Source organism: Dermacentor albipictus, unplaced genomic scaffold, assembly GCF_038994185.2.
Source record: "Dermacentor albipictus isolate Rhodes 1998 colony unplaced genomic scaffold, USDA_Dalb.pri_finalv2 scaffold_17, whole genome shotgun sequence".
Lineage (NCBI taxonomy): Eukaryota > Metazoa > Arthropoda > Arachnida > Ixodida > Ixodidae > Dermacentor > Dermacentor albipictus.
In genome coordinates this window covers 3,602,195-3,613,770 of record NW_027225571.1, presented here as the reverse complement: position 1 = coordinate 3,613,770, position 11,576 = coordinate 3,602,195, and positions in this window count along the sequence as shown.

Below are 11,576 nucleotides of genomic sequence, written 5' to 3'. Positions count from 1 at the left end.
ACGCGTTCGCTTGAGCGCAACCACTCTGAAAAATTTTGTCTCGCCGGTGTAGGATACCGAGCCGTACGCGTATGGTTTTCTGTGGACCAAGCTTCACACGCTTTCTTCGATAATCGTTCGGTAGCCACACTAGGTGCCCAAAGTAGGCATTCGATTGTAGCCAACATGCTTTCCTTTGCGTTATACTTATTCGCCGCTCCCCGCCCACAAAAAAAAAAGAAGACATTATTGCGGCGCAGTGAATTTTCGCATGGTGAAAGTTCGATTTTGTTACTTCTTTTGCGGAAAATAATGGGCGACGGGATGCTTCAGTTGCCGGATACTATTTTATTATTGCGATAGCAGCTCTATGAAGACTCCAGGCGCATTCCTGTCGTTGCCCTCATGTTCCGTATAAATAAAGGCCAAGGGCGATAACATCGTGACCGCGCGCCGCATGCTCTATGTCCGAGTGAAAGCGTGCGGGGGGGAAGGGGAGGTGGTGAGCCGACGATGGTGGCTGAGTCTTGTGTGCGCAAGGGAGAAAAGCGGGGAGGAAGCGCGCCGCCTTCCGTCGCACGCGATACATTTTGGGAGTGGAGGGAGGGGGGGGGGGTGCTGTGATCTGTGAATCTGTGGTTGCGCAACCTGCTTATTTGCCTTATTTGACGCATTATATATAGTGGCTTTTTCTTAGGTACGTAGATTTATTGGAGGCTTATGCGTATATTTAAACAACTTGTTGCGAGGTTTTGTGTATATGCGCAGTTAACTTTGTTTCCAGTGACAATTTTTTGCCTTGTATCAAGCTGTATCTTCACATTTGTATATTCCATCGTATCTTCGCATTTCTAATGTACGAAGGCGAGTCAAATGAAAGTGAGACAACCCGCCCGGCGCCATAATGGTTCGGTTCATTATTTTCGAGGCATGCGCGTAGCACATACGCATCTCATTTACAAGTGACATGCAGAGGTGAGGTTAAATGTTCTTTAATGCTCTCATACACGGGGTTTAACATGGTTGCGTGACATTATGGACACTTCAAAAGTTGAACAGCTTGGTGTCGTGAGGTTTTTGACAAATGATGTTTGCCAAAAAGAAATTATTCGCCGTATGGCTGCCGTATGCGTTGAACATTGCGTTTCATTGGCCACTAAGAAGCGTTGTAGCAAACTGTTCAAAGAAGCACATGAAAGTTACAAAGACGATCCACGGCCGGGCCAAAGCCACCGTGCAATCCCCCCCAACACAATTGAAAAGGCCGTGGTTGCTCAGTGGCTATGGTGTTCGGCTGCTGAGCACGCGGTCGCGGGATCGAATCCTGGTCAGGGCGGTTGCATTTCGATGGAGGCGAAATGCGAAAACACCCGTGTACTTAGATTTAAGTGCACGTCAAAGAACCCCAGATGAGGGTAACAACTTCTTGTCTGCAATTGTGACCGGGGATGACTCATGGTGCCGCTACTACTAGCCTGAAACATTACGGCAAATCTTACAGTGGAAACATTTGAATTCACCGCTCCCAAGGAAAACAAAGGCCGTCAGTTATGCCGGAAAAGCGTTGACTTCTTTTTAGATCGTTAGGGGCCACTATTGATCGAATTTTCTAAACCTGGAGAGACTCTAAATCGTTTCAGATATTGTGAAAGATCGGATCGGCTGCGTGTCGCAATTAAGAACAAACGACGTGGAAAATTGCGCATTGGGGACATCTTCCTTCACGACATTGCCCGTTCCCACGTCGCTGATGTGGTTAATACAAAATTGGCAAAGTTCAAGTGGGAAACGCTGCAACATCCCTCATGCAGCCCAAACCTGTTGCCTTGCGTCTTCCACATTTGGTAAAATTTGAAGAAACTGCTCAAGGGAACCAGATTCGTGTCGAAAGATGACGTGTAGTCATTTACAGATTTTTGAGGCAGCAATCCAAGGCGTTTTATGATACGGGAATTACGCGACTCGTTTGTAGAACAAGTGTCTAAATACTCATGGTCACTACTTTTAAATAAAGTACCCGGTTTGTCATATATTCGAATTGGCTCACTTTCATTTGACTCGCCCTCGTATATGTTGCAGAACTCCTGCTTTTTATATGTGCTCTCTGTTGCGACTTTAATTTCGGAGCAATTACTCGCAATGAACAACCGCTGACAGCTGCTCCTGCGCAATACATTCTTACAAAGGAAAGCGTCGTTGAGATTTTCCCCTGTTCGTTGCATATGTAAAAAAATGTTAACAAGGTTGTTGAATGACACACAGATATATATATATATATATATATATATATATATATATATATATATATATATATATATATATATATATATATATATATATATATATATATATATATATATATATATTGATCCCTGGACTAATTTTATAAGGAGCTGGCCGAGTTGCAAAGTGAGCCCCCCCCCCCCCCGAACGAAATTTCTGGCTACGCCACTGGCGCGCAATACGGTCACCGTTTATTCACCGCCACCTGTGTGTTAGTATAAATATCCTCACTTGGGATGTATCTGCAGGTTCTTAGAGTGCGTCGGGCAACGTCTCACGGACAGCCAGCTGCCCTGCCGTCCTCTTGCGACTTCCCAACCTCATTACCCTTAGTGGGCCATTAAGCCATCCCTATATTAAGAAAGCATCATCATCATCATCATCATCATCATCATCATCATCTACTGTGAGTGAAGTGATGGTAAGCCACATAGTTCGTATTCTTGCAGTGCCGTAGACGAGAGTCACTGAAAAACTACGTGTCTGTCCACCATTACTTAAAACCCTCCGATGATTCAAGTGCATGAAGCAGCTGCGTGAGTAGGAAAAGATGGGTCAAAATATGCGGGTCTCTTTGAGCGGCCAGCTAAATTTGAGGTCACCATGGTCGGATTAGCTGTTTTATGGAATTTATTTATTTATTTATTTATTTATTTATTTATTTATTTATTTATTTATTTATTTATTTATTTATTTGTCGGCTTGTTTGTACCCTCAGGGTGGAACAATATAGAGGGGAGTAGGTTAAGAATCCAACAAACTTTAAAACCACCAACATCTGAATGCAAAAAAATACTTGCATCAAAATGTACCACTATAAGTCGGTATAACGCAGCAACACAAAACAGGGGCTGTGAGAGACTCCGCAGCGAATAGGCCCATTTAGCAGCTCCGCAAAGCTTGGCATAACGAACAAGACTGTAACTGCATACCGCCTCCAATGAAGCGCGTCCACAGCGAAGCGAAATCGAGCCCATGGCCTCGTTCTCAAAAGGCGCCAAGTCGGCCAGGAGATTAGGCACCGTGATGTGTCCGAGAGTCGCTGTGCAATAATAAATTCATGAGCAATACAGTCTAATTACGACCGCAGACGTCGCACCCTGCCCCATTCATTCATTGGTTGCAGACATTGTAGCCATTGAACCGGTCTATTGCAGAAGTCGGTACCTGGTACAAATGAACAGTGTCAAAGTAAATACATCTGTAAATAAATATGTATATCAAGGTGCAAATAGAGGAGGACGTTCTCGGACATTCAAAACCGTTGTAACTGTACTGACCGGTTTTTGAAAGGTATTCGACTATATAGTTCCGTTGTACGGGGGAAATTCGGACCGAGAATGAAAGAAGATATGTTTAGTTCGTGACTGTTTCTGGTGGATGATTATTTAGCCCGTGTTCGGCAACACGTATCGGGAGGAGTTCAGAGAGCACCGCCGATTCAGGGACTCAATGTTGCGTCCTTTAGAAACAAGAGTGAAACCAAACTGTGCTAGATAAGAAAATGGCAAAAAGTTGCTGATACCTCATTCATTTTTAGGGGATAATAGACTTGAATCAAAGTATGTGCGGCAGCGTTTGGTCCCTCACCCAGTCTGCTCTTTTCTTAACGTTAAGGGATAAGAAAAGATCAGATTGGGTGAAGGAACAAACGCGAGTTAATGACATCTTAGTTGAAATCAAGAGAAAGAAATGGGCATGGGCAGGACATGTAATGAGGAAGGAAGATAACCGATAGTCATTAAAGGTAACGGACTGGATTCCAAGGCAAGGGAAGCGTAGCAGGGGGCGGCAGAAAGTTAGGTGGGCGGATGAGATTAAGAAGTTTGCAGGCACGACATGGCCACAATTAGTACATGACCGGGGTTGTTGGAGAAATATGGGAGAGGCCATTGCCCTGCAGTGGGCGTAACCAGGCTGCTGCTGCTGCTGCCGCCGCCGCCGCCGCCGCCGCCGCCGCCAGATATAGTGCAAACAGCGGAGTTGCCCGTCTTTGCCATGATCCGAGTGGACAGCAGGCATTCAGAGGAAGGGTTACTAAGTTTATTTGTTACGAAGTGTAGTATGGTGCGTTTTAAGTTGTCCGTATTCTATTTTACTAATCTGGGATTGGGTAAAGAATGCCGAAACAGCGTCACATAGTCCTCCATTCTTTGATCGAATATAGCTTAAAGAGTCTGCAGCTGTGTGGGTTACCATTAACCTCTGGGAAGAAATTTCATGGAACTTTTGCGTTGCAAATATCCACAATCTTACCTTTCGGTGTATGTGGGCATGTACGGAAGTAGTATTAGTACGTGATTAGTACATGATTAGTACATGACCGGGGTTGTTGGAGAAGTATGGGAGAGGCCTTTGCCCTGCAGTGGGCGTAACCAGGATGATGATGATGATGATGATGATGATGATGATGATGACGGAAGGACTGATTAAACTATAGGGCAGGTTTGCATTTCTCTCTATGTAGCAAAAACAGCGTGGCAAGCGGGACAAGAAAGAGAGGACAGCCTGGACAGGTCCCATTTGTCACACTTTTTGCCCTCATGAAGCCGTACCAACAAACTCAAGCTCACACCCTTCTCGCATCTCTCTCTCTCTCTCCCTCTCTCTCTCTATCTCTTCGTGTGCAAGCCGCTAAGGAATACGCGGTATTCTAAAGATATAAAAGCTATGACATGTGAATCCCTAACCTGATCGTACTATACTTTGGTCGGAACAGACTTATCAACGACGGAGCTGGTGGAGGTAATGACGCTTTTGGTACATTTGTGTCCATGGTCGCTGGACGTTGTAAGTATTTTAGTCAGTCTATAGTGTCTCTTTAGAAATTAAAGCCATCATAGCACCCCATCGTTCGTGCTCATCAGGGAGTAAGTAGCGCTGAAACTTTCTGTTACCAGCAGCAGCTCTGCACCGCATGATCTGTAGCGAGTGGAGGAAGCACTTTTCAATAGCATCTGCGATTTCACGTGGCAAATGGATCGCTTATCTTTCGGCAGATGTTTCTAGCTTGCAACTTGAATCGGCACCGTCATGCTAGAACAGTGGAGCCCATGTGCTTCTCACAATGCGGATGGTCATGGACACGTCATGTACTGGTTGGAGGCATCGGGCTACAGCAAGAGTTACCCAAGCGTTGTGTATATCCACTCCGTTGATATACATGCTCACGTATACGTTATCGGTAAAGGTGACGAGTCATTTTCGCGACATGCTTACCGGACGTCGTCAGCATTATGGCACACTCAAAGAGCCATACGGCCGTACCCTCTGCTGGTCACCATAGGTTCTCCCTATCATCCTATGCGAACCCCCTTGGACTCGCTCAAGCCCTCCGTGTGCGTGCACGAACTCACAGCAGCTTTCCTACCCCTCCCTCTATCTCATCTTTCTATTCCCTCTCTCTTGTCCCCCATAGCAGGGTAGCCAAGTAGACGCATTTCTGGTTAACATCCCTGCCTTCTTTCTTTATTTCCTCCTCCCCCCTATCATTCTCGGTGCTCACCGGCGTGAGATTGCGCAGCAGGACACAACAACTCAAGCAATTTGCTCAGCTGATTACTTTAACAGGCTGGGTAAACTGCTTTCTAGCAGTGTAAAATAACCTTCCTTTGAAATCCTTGAGCCATGCAATGTCCTTGAACTTGTGAACGCACCACAGATGGCGCTTTGGCCACGGTGCAGGTAGGAATGCATACCTTAAGTCAGGCAATATAAATACCTGTCTGTATATGAACGACGAAAAGACCTACTCAAACATTCACCAATATAATCTCAGGATGAAGGGGAAGCGGAATGCAGCAATAACGATACAATTAGCACTTTGGGGCTGCAGTGAATGTAAGGGGGGTGCGAGGAATTTGGAAAGGAGTAATGGTGCCAGCGCTAACCTTAGCAAATGCCGTTCCGCGCTTAAAATCAGGGATGTTATCGAGCTTGAAATTTAACCAAAGGTGTTTGGGCCGATTGGCCTCAGAAGTCCACGGTAGAACCACGAACGGGGCAGTGCCGGGAGACATGGGCGGGACTCTTGAATTCGTAAAGCGCAGAGCAATATTAGTTTTGAAGAAAGACTGATCGTTATGAATTAAAAGAAATGGGCGCCTAAGGAGCACAAATATCTGTACCTCGAACGCATAGACACGAAATGGAGGAAGAGGTAAAAAGAAGTTGGCACCCTACTACAGGGTAATTGAATGTGTAAACTAACAGCCAGGAGTTATTAAAAAAAAGTGCTGGAAAAAGAGACAGTAAATTGGATGCAAACGATCGAAATATACAAGACTATAGAGATTTACAAATATGACAAGAAATACCTTAGGAGGCAAAATCTGTGGGATAAAAACAACGGGGAGTGCCTTGCTATTTTAGGTGCTAGCTGGTTACCCGAGGAAAAAAAAACATGCCAGAGTAAATATTCGCAGCAACTGGATGAGGCCTGTGTCTACTGCAGCAAAAATCCGCGAACGACTCGGTATATCATAATGGATTGCCGAGATATTTACCCAGCAACATCCGTAGGAATCGTCCGCTTTCCAGAAGCGCTGGAATTCAAAGCGGAGGGTAGCATTAACTGGTCAGCAGTTCAGATAACCAAGAAACGTTTAGAGCATTGGTGAAAAAAAAAAGCGCTGGACAGAAATCGATTGAACCGAAGTCGTCGCAGGCATAGGTAACGACACAATATAGACATAGATGTCTTAATGAAGAGAGAAAAGATCAAGGAAATATCGGCGGAATGCTAGACTGCTGTACATGTACATAATACCTGATTAGCTCGAGCAGGCATGCGAGACTTATTTGTCACCGCCCCTCCTTGAAGGAAATGCCAATAGAAATAATAATTTATCATAATTATCGTCATCATCATGAGGTGCGATCCTCTGCTCGGACACTGCGATTTACAAGAAAAGAAAGAAAAGGAGAAGAGGAAGTAAAAAAGAAAGAGAGAGAGAAAGGTCGCACTAAAATATGGTGCGAAACCTGTCTACAGTTAGCCTGATCACCCCTTGAGAAGAAATTCCGGATATATAAGGAAAGGTGCGTTCACTTCATTTCAACAGCATCGTTGTTGCGACTGTTGCATAGTCTTCCTTTTTATTTCGACAACAGTTACACGGACTCTCGAGGCGCCTTAACAACACGCTCATGTCCTCAAAGTCGCATGCGCCGCTTTTCACTCGCGGAGAGTTAGGAGGTCTTCAGAGACGTGCAGTGGGTTTGGCTGCCAAAACGACGAAGCGAAGTGGACGCACCATCACGCTCCGCTTTATCGGTTCTGGGGCGGAGCTGGCATGAATTGTGCGCACGCGAACTGGCATTCTTGCCGAGCATCTGTGCGTATACAGCGGCCTGAGCGGAACGACTATATATATATATATATATATATATATATATATATATATATATATATATATATATATATATATATATATATATTTAACACCTCGAAGGCCCCTGATATATAAAGGGGTATTACACGAGGGGTGGGCTTCTTGTCAATGGATGTCTACAGATAAGAAATTCTTGAGAGTAGATAGGTTGCAGAAGGCTACTGTTGCAGGGAGCAATTCATTCCATTCCCTTGATGTATCTGGCGTAAAATTACGATAGATGCGCATATGTTCGGGTGGAGGTATAGACTGCGCATTGATGGCCCACGCGGGATGAGGTGTACGATGATTCAGTGAAATGATTGAATTACTTAGATTGGAGTTGTAAAATCTTGAAAAACAGACAAAGTAATGCTATTTTACGGCGAGATGACAGGGAAATGACGGTGGCTTTATATATTTATATTTCTTCGATATTGGTTTCAATACTGGTTTCCATATTGTTTTCAATATTGCCTGGATTGAGCGCTACAATTCGACGATGAATTTTTCGAACTGTGCATGATTTTCGAGATTTTCGAACATAGGGACGGCGGGAGGGGGGATTGAAATATGAATGCCTCCAAATTTGCCATGTAATAAATTGCCCCAAGGTTTTCGTAAGAAAGTTAATTAACAACATTTTGCTAACTATTCTTCTGAAACTCACGATATTACATATACCGGGTGTTTCAGCGAACACTTTAAATTTTTTTAAATATCCTTTGGTGAATAGCACAATTCTAGTCCATGAGCTTGTCTACTGGAAGAGGCGGACATGACTTGCACAAAAAATTTAAAGGCATAATCGAGTAATTAACGAAAATCACTAATTAAGTTTTTGACTAATTGCCTTATGGCACATATTGCAATTTACAAATTCGAGTGGGGTAGTTCTCAAGGCACATGCACTTGGAACGACTTCTCAGGATGACTCCTGTTTTGAGATATTAATTAACTAACTTTGCGGAGAAATGCATTGGAGTTCCAGTTATTTTGTGCTTCAGTGCACAAAACGATGTTATGTTAAGAAAGTAATTGGGAGGACAGCGCATTTTTACGGCTATTTTCACGTCACATATCTCGTAAATAAGAGCCGTGGTTGCCAAGTGGCTGTGGTGTTGGGCTGTTAAGCACGAGGTCGCGGGATCGATCGTGGCCATGGCGGCCGCATTTTGATGGGGGCGAAATGCGGGAACACTCGTGTACTCAGATTTAGGAGCACGTTAAAGACCTCCAGGTGGTCCAAATTTCCGGCGTGCCTCATACTCAGGTCGTGGCTTTGGCACGCAAGATATCATAATTTAAAGATATCTCCTAAATGGTGTCCTACACACAATTGTTTCAAGTGGATAAGCGTCGTAGTTTCACTCGCTAGAATTTGCAAATTATCACATGTGCCATAAGGTAATAAGTGAAAACTTACTTGGTGACTTATTTAAATTATTCGATTGAGCATTTAATTTTTTTCTGCAAGTAATCTCCGCTTTTCGAGTACAGTAGAATTGTGCGATTTGCCACAGGTATTTTTGAAGCTTTTTGAAAGTTTTCGCTGAAAGACCCTGTATATCCGCCTCGTCTAGGAACTCCAATGCGAGAACGCTGAGAGTCTTATTATAGAAAAAAATATTTCTTTTCTGGAGCTCACGTTATTAGAGACAAAGTATGTCCGCCTCGCTTATGAACTCCTAAGCAAAAACGCCATGTTCGCTATGCTCGGAGTCTTTTTATTTGGAAAACTCAGTGCCCTTCCATTCTGTGAAGAAGGGTGACCAGCGAAGCTCTGTGTGCAGACTCCTTAATGACGAACTGCACGTCCGCCGCGGGTGGGCCCGGCATTGTACAATCCTCGGGATTTTTTTTTTTTTTGTACACGTGGACACGATAGTGGGGAAAGTAGCCCTTAACCGCTTCACTGTAAAAAACTCTATTATTCAGAAATACGCCCTGTATAATGCGAAGCTGTAGGCCGGAGTGCACAAGGTAACGAGCTACGTCAGTGCGAGGCCCACACCACCTTGGTTCATTTCTGAGAATCAGATGAACAGTTTCGGCGGATGGAATGAGAGGAATTCGGTTCCTTTACGCAAAGCCGTGGTCTACCACAACGCTCCGTTCTGGCTCCATTATTATTTAATATTGAATTCATGTCAGTCGCATTACCCGCCGTGGTTGCTCAGTGGCTATGGTGTTGGGCTGCTGAGCACGAGGTCGCGGGACCGAATCCCGGCTACGGCGGCTGCATTCCGATGGGGGCGAAATGCGAAAACACCTGTGTACTTAGATTTAGGTGGACGTTAAAGAACCCCAGGTGGTAAAAATTTCCGGAGTCCTCCACTACGGCGTGCTTCATAATCAAAAAGTGGTTTTGGCACGTAAAACCCCATAATTTAATTATTTTTGTCATATCTGTCACGTGAAAACTGCAGGACATCGCTGATATAAGATTTCTTATACTCTTCTACGATTTCTTAGGTTTCTTATGTAACGTACCACTGCGCTCTAGTCACAAAGACGTTGAGACACAATATGAACAACCGCAGAAGGTCTCCATATTCTAGACAAATACGTGTAGACCCCTGGACTCCAGCTATTTATGCAGAAATCTTGCTACGTGCACGTTGCCAACAAACCGGACAGATGAATTAGCTTGCGATAGAGACTTGCATCTCAAGATTGGCTAATCTTGATTCCGGAGACAGAAGAGCTGCGGGCTCTTGGCCTGGAAGTTCCCCAGTTACGATCCAGCGTGAGGTGGCTTGAGAACATTTTGAAAACATCAGCAATATTTAAAAAAAAATTATCGAGTTTAACGTGCCAAAACCACGATCTGATTATGAGGCACGCCGCAGTGAGGGACTCCGGAATAATAAAAAATAACGTACAGCGCGAAGGACAAGGACTGCGAAGACGACATACCTTGTCCTTGTCCTTCGCGCTGTACATTATTTTTGATCATGAATTACCAACTAGCTCAAGCAACCACCCTAGTAGACTCCGGAATAATTTGGACCACCTGAGGTTCTTCAACGTGCACCTAAATGTAAGTACACGGGTGTTTACACATTTTCGCGGCCGCCGTGGTCGGGATTCGAGCCCGCGACCTCGTGCTTAGCAGCACAACACCATAACCACTAAGCAGCCACAGAGGGTATCAGCAACGTTTACTTGCTCACACAAATTTTACCTAATCATGGTCTTGCTCCTTTCGAGATCTGCGGCCTTGTACCGCATCCATTTCAACAGTAAAGACGCCATGCATTTTTTCCTATCTCACAGAAAGGAAACGCTTTCGGCTCTTTCTCGTAGAGGTGCCAACACCTGTATTTAAATGCATGTCAATATACTCCAGAGCTCGTTGCTAGGCTTAAACGAGGGAAACGAAACAACAAGGAACTACACCGAAATAGGAGACATATAAAGGATGGTGGGGTGCGGTTAGTTAAAGGGAGGGGGGGGGGGGTGCAGATACACCCACTTCAACTACACCGTGTACTGAACAGAGCAGCGCCCTTGCTCTCTGGGAGTGCGTCAGGTGGCACCACCGGCGCACTCGAATGTCTCCCTCTCGGTGCTAGCACCCGCGAAGCCGGGAGCGTCGCCCGGCCGGCAGGGTGGATAAATCATTTGCGGTTGAGGTGAGACACGGCGGGTGGAGGAGGGCACTGCCAACGCAGCCACAGAATCTCTTCGCGCTGTTGAGGGCTGACGCAGGAAAGGGAGAGATTCGGCCATAGAGTTAGTAGAACAACTCTAGAGGAAAAGCTGGGCCGGAAAAGTGGGAACCTCTAGGGCGCCGCCCTGTTGCTACTGGTCAATGTGGCCAGCGCAATTACTATTGAAAGAGCTGAGAACAAGTACAGGTCACCTTATGCTTTGTCACCTAAAAACGCATACCTGATGGCTTTATGAAGGTGGTACGTTAATATTAAGTTTACAGAA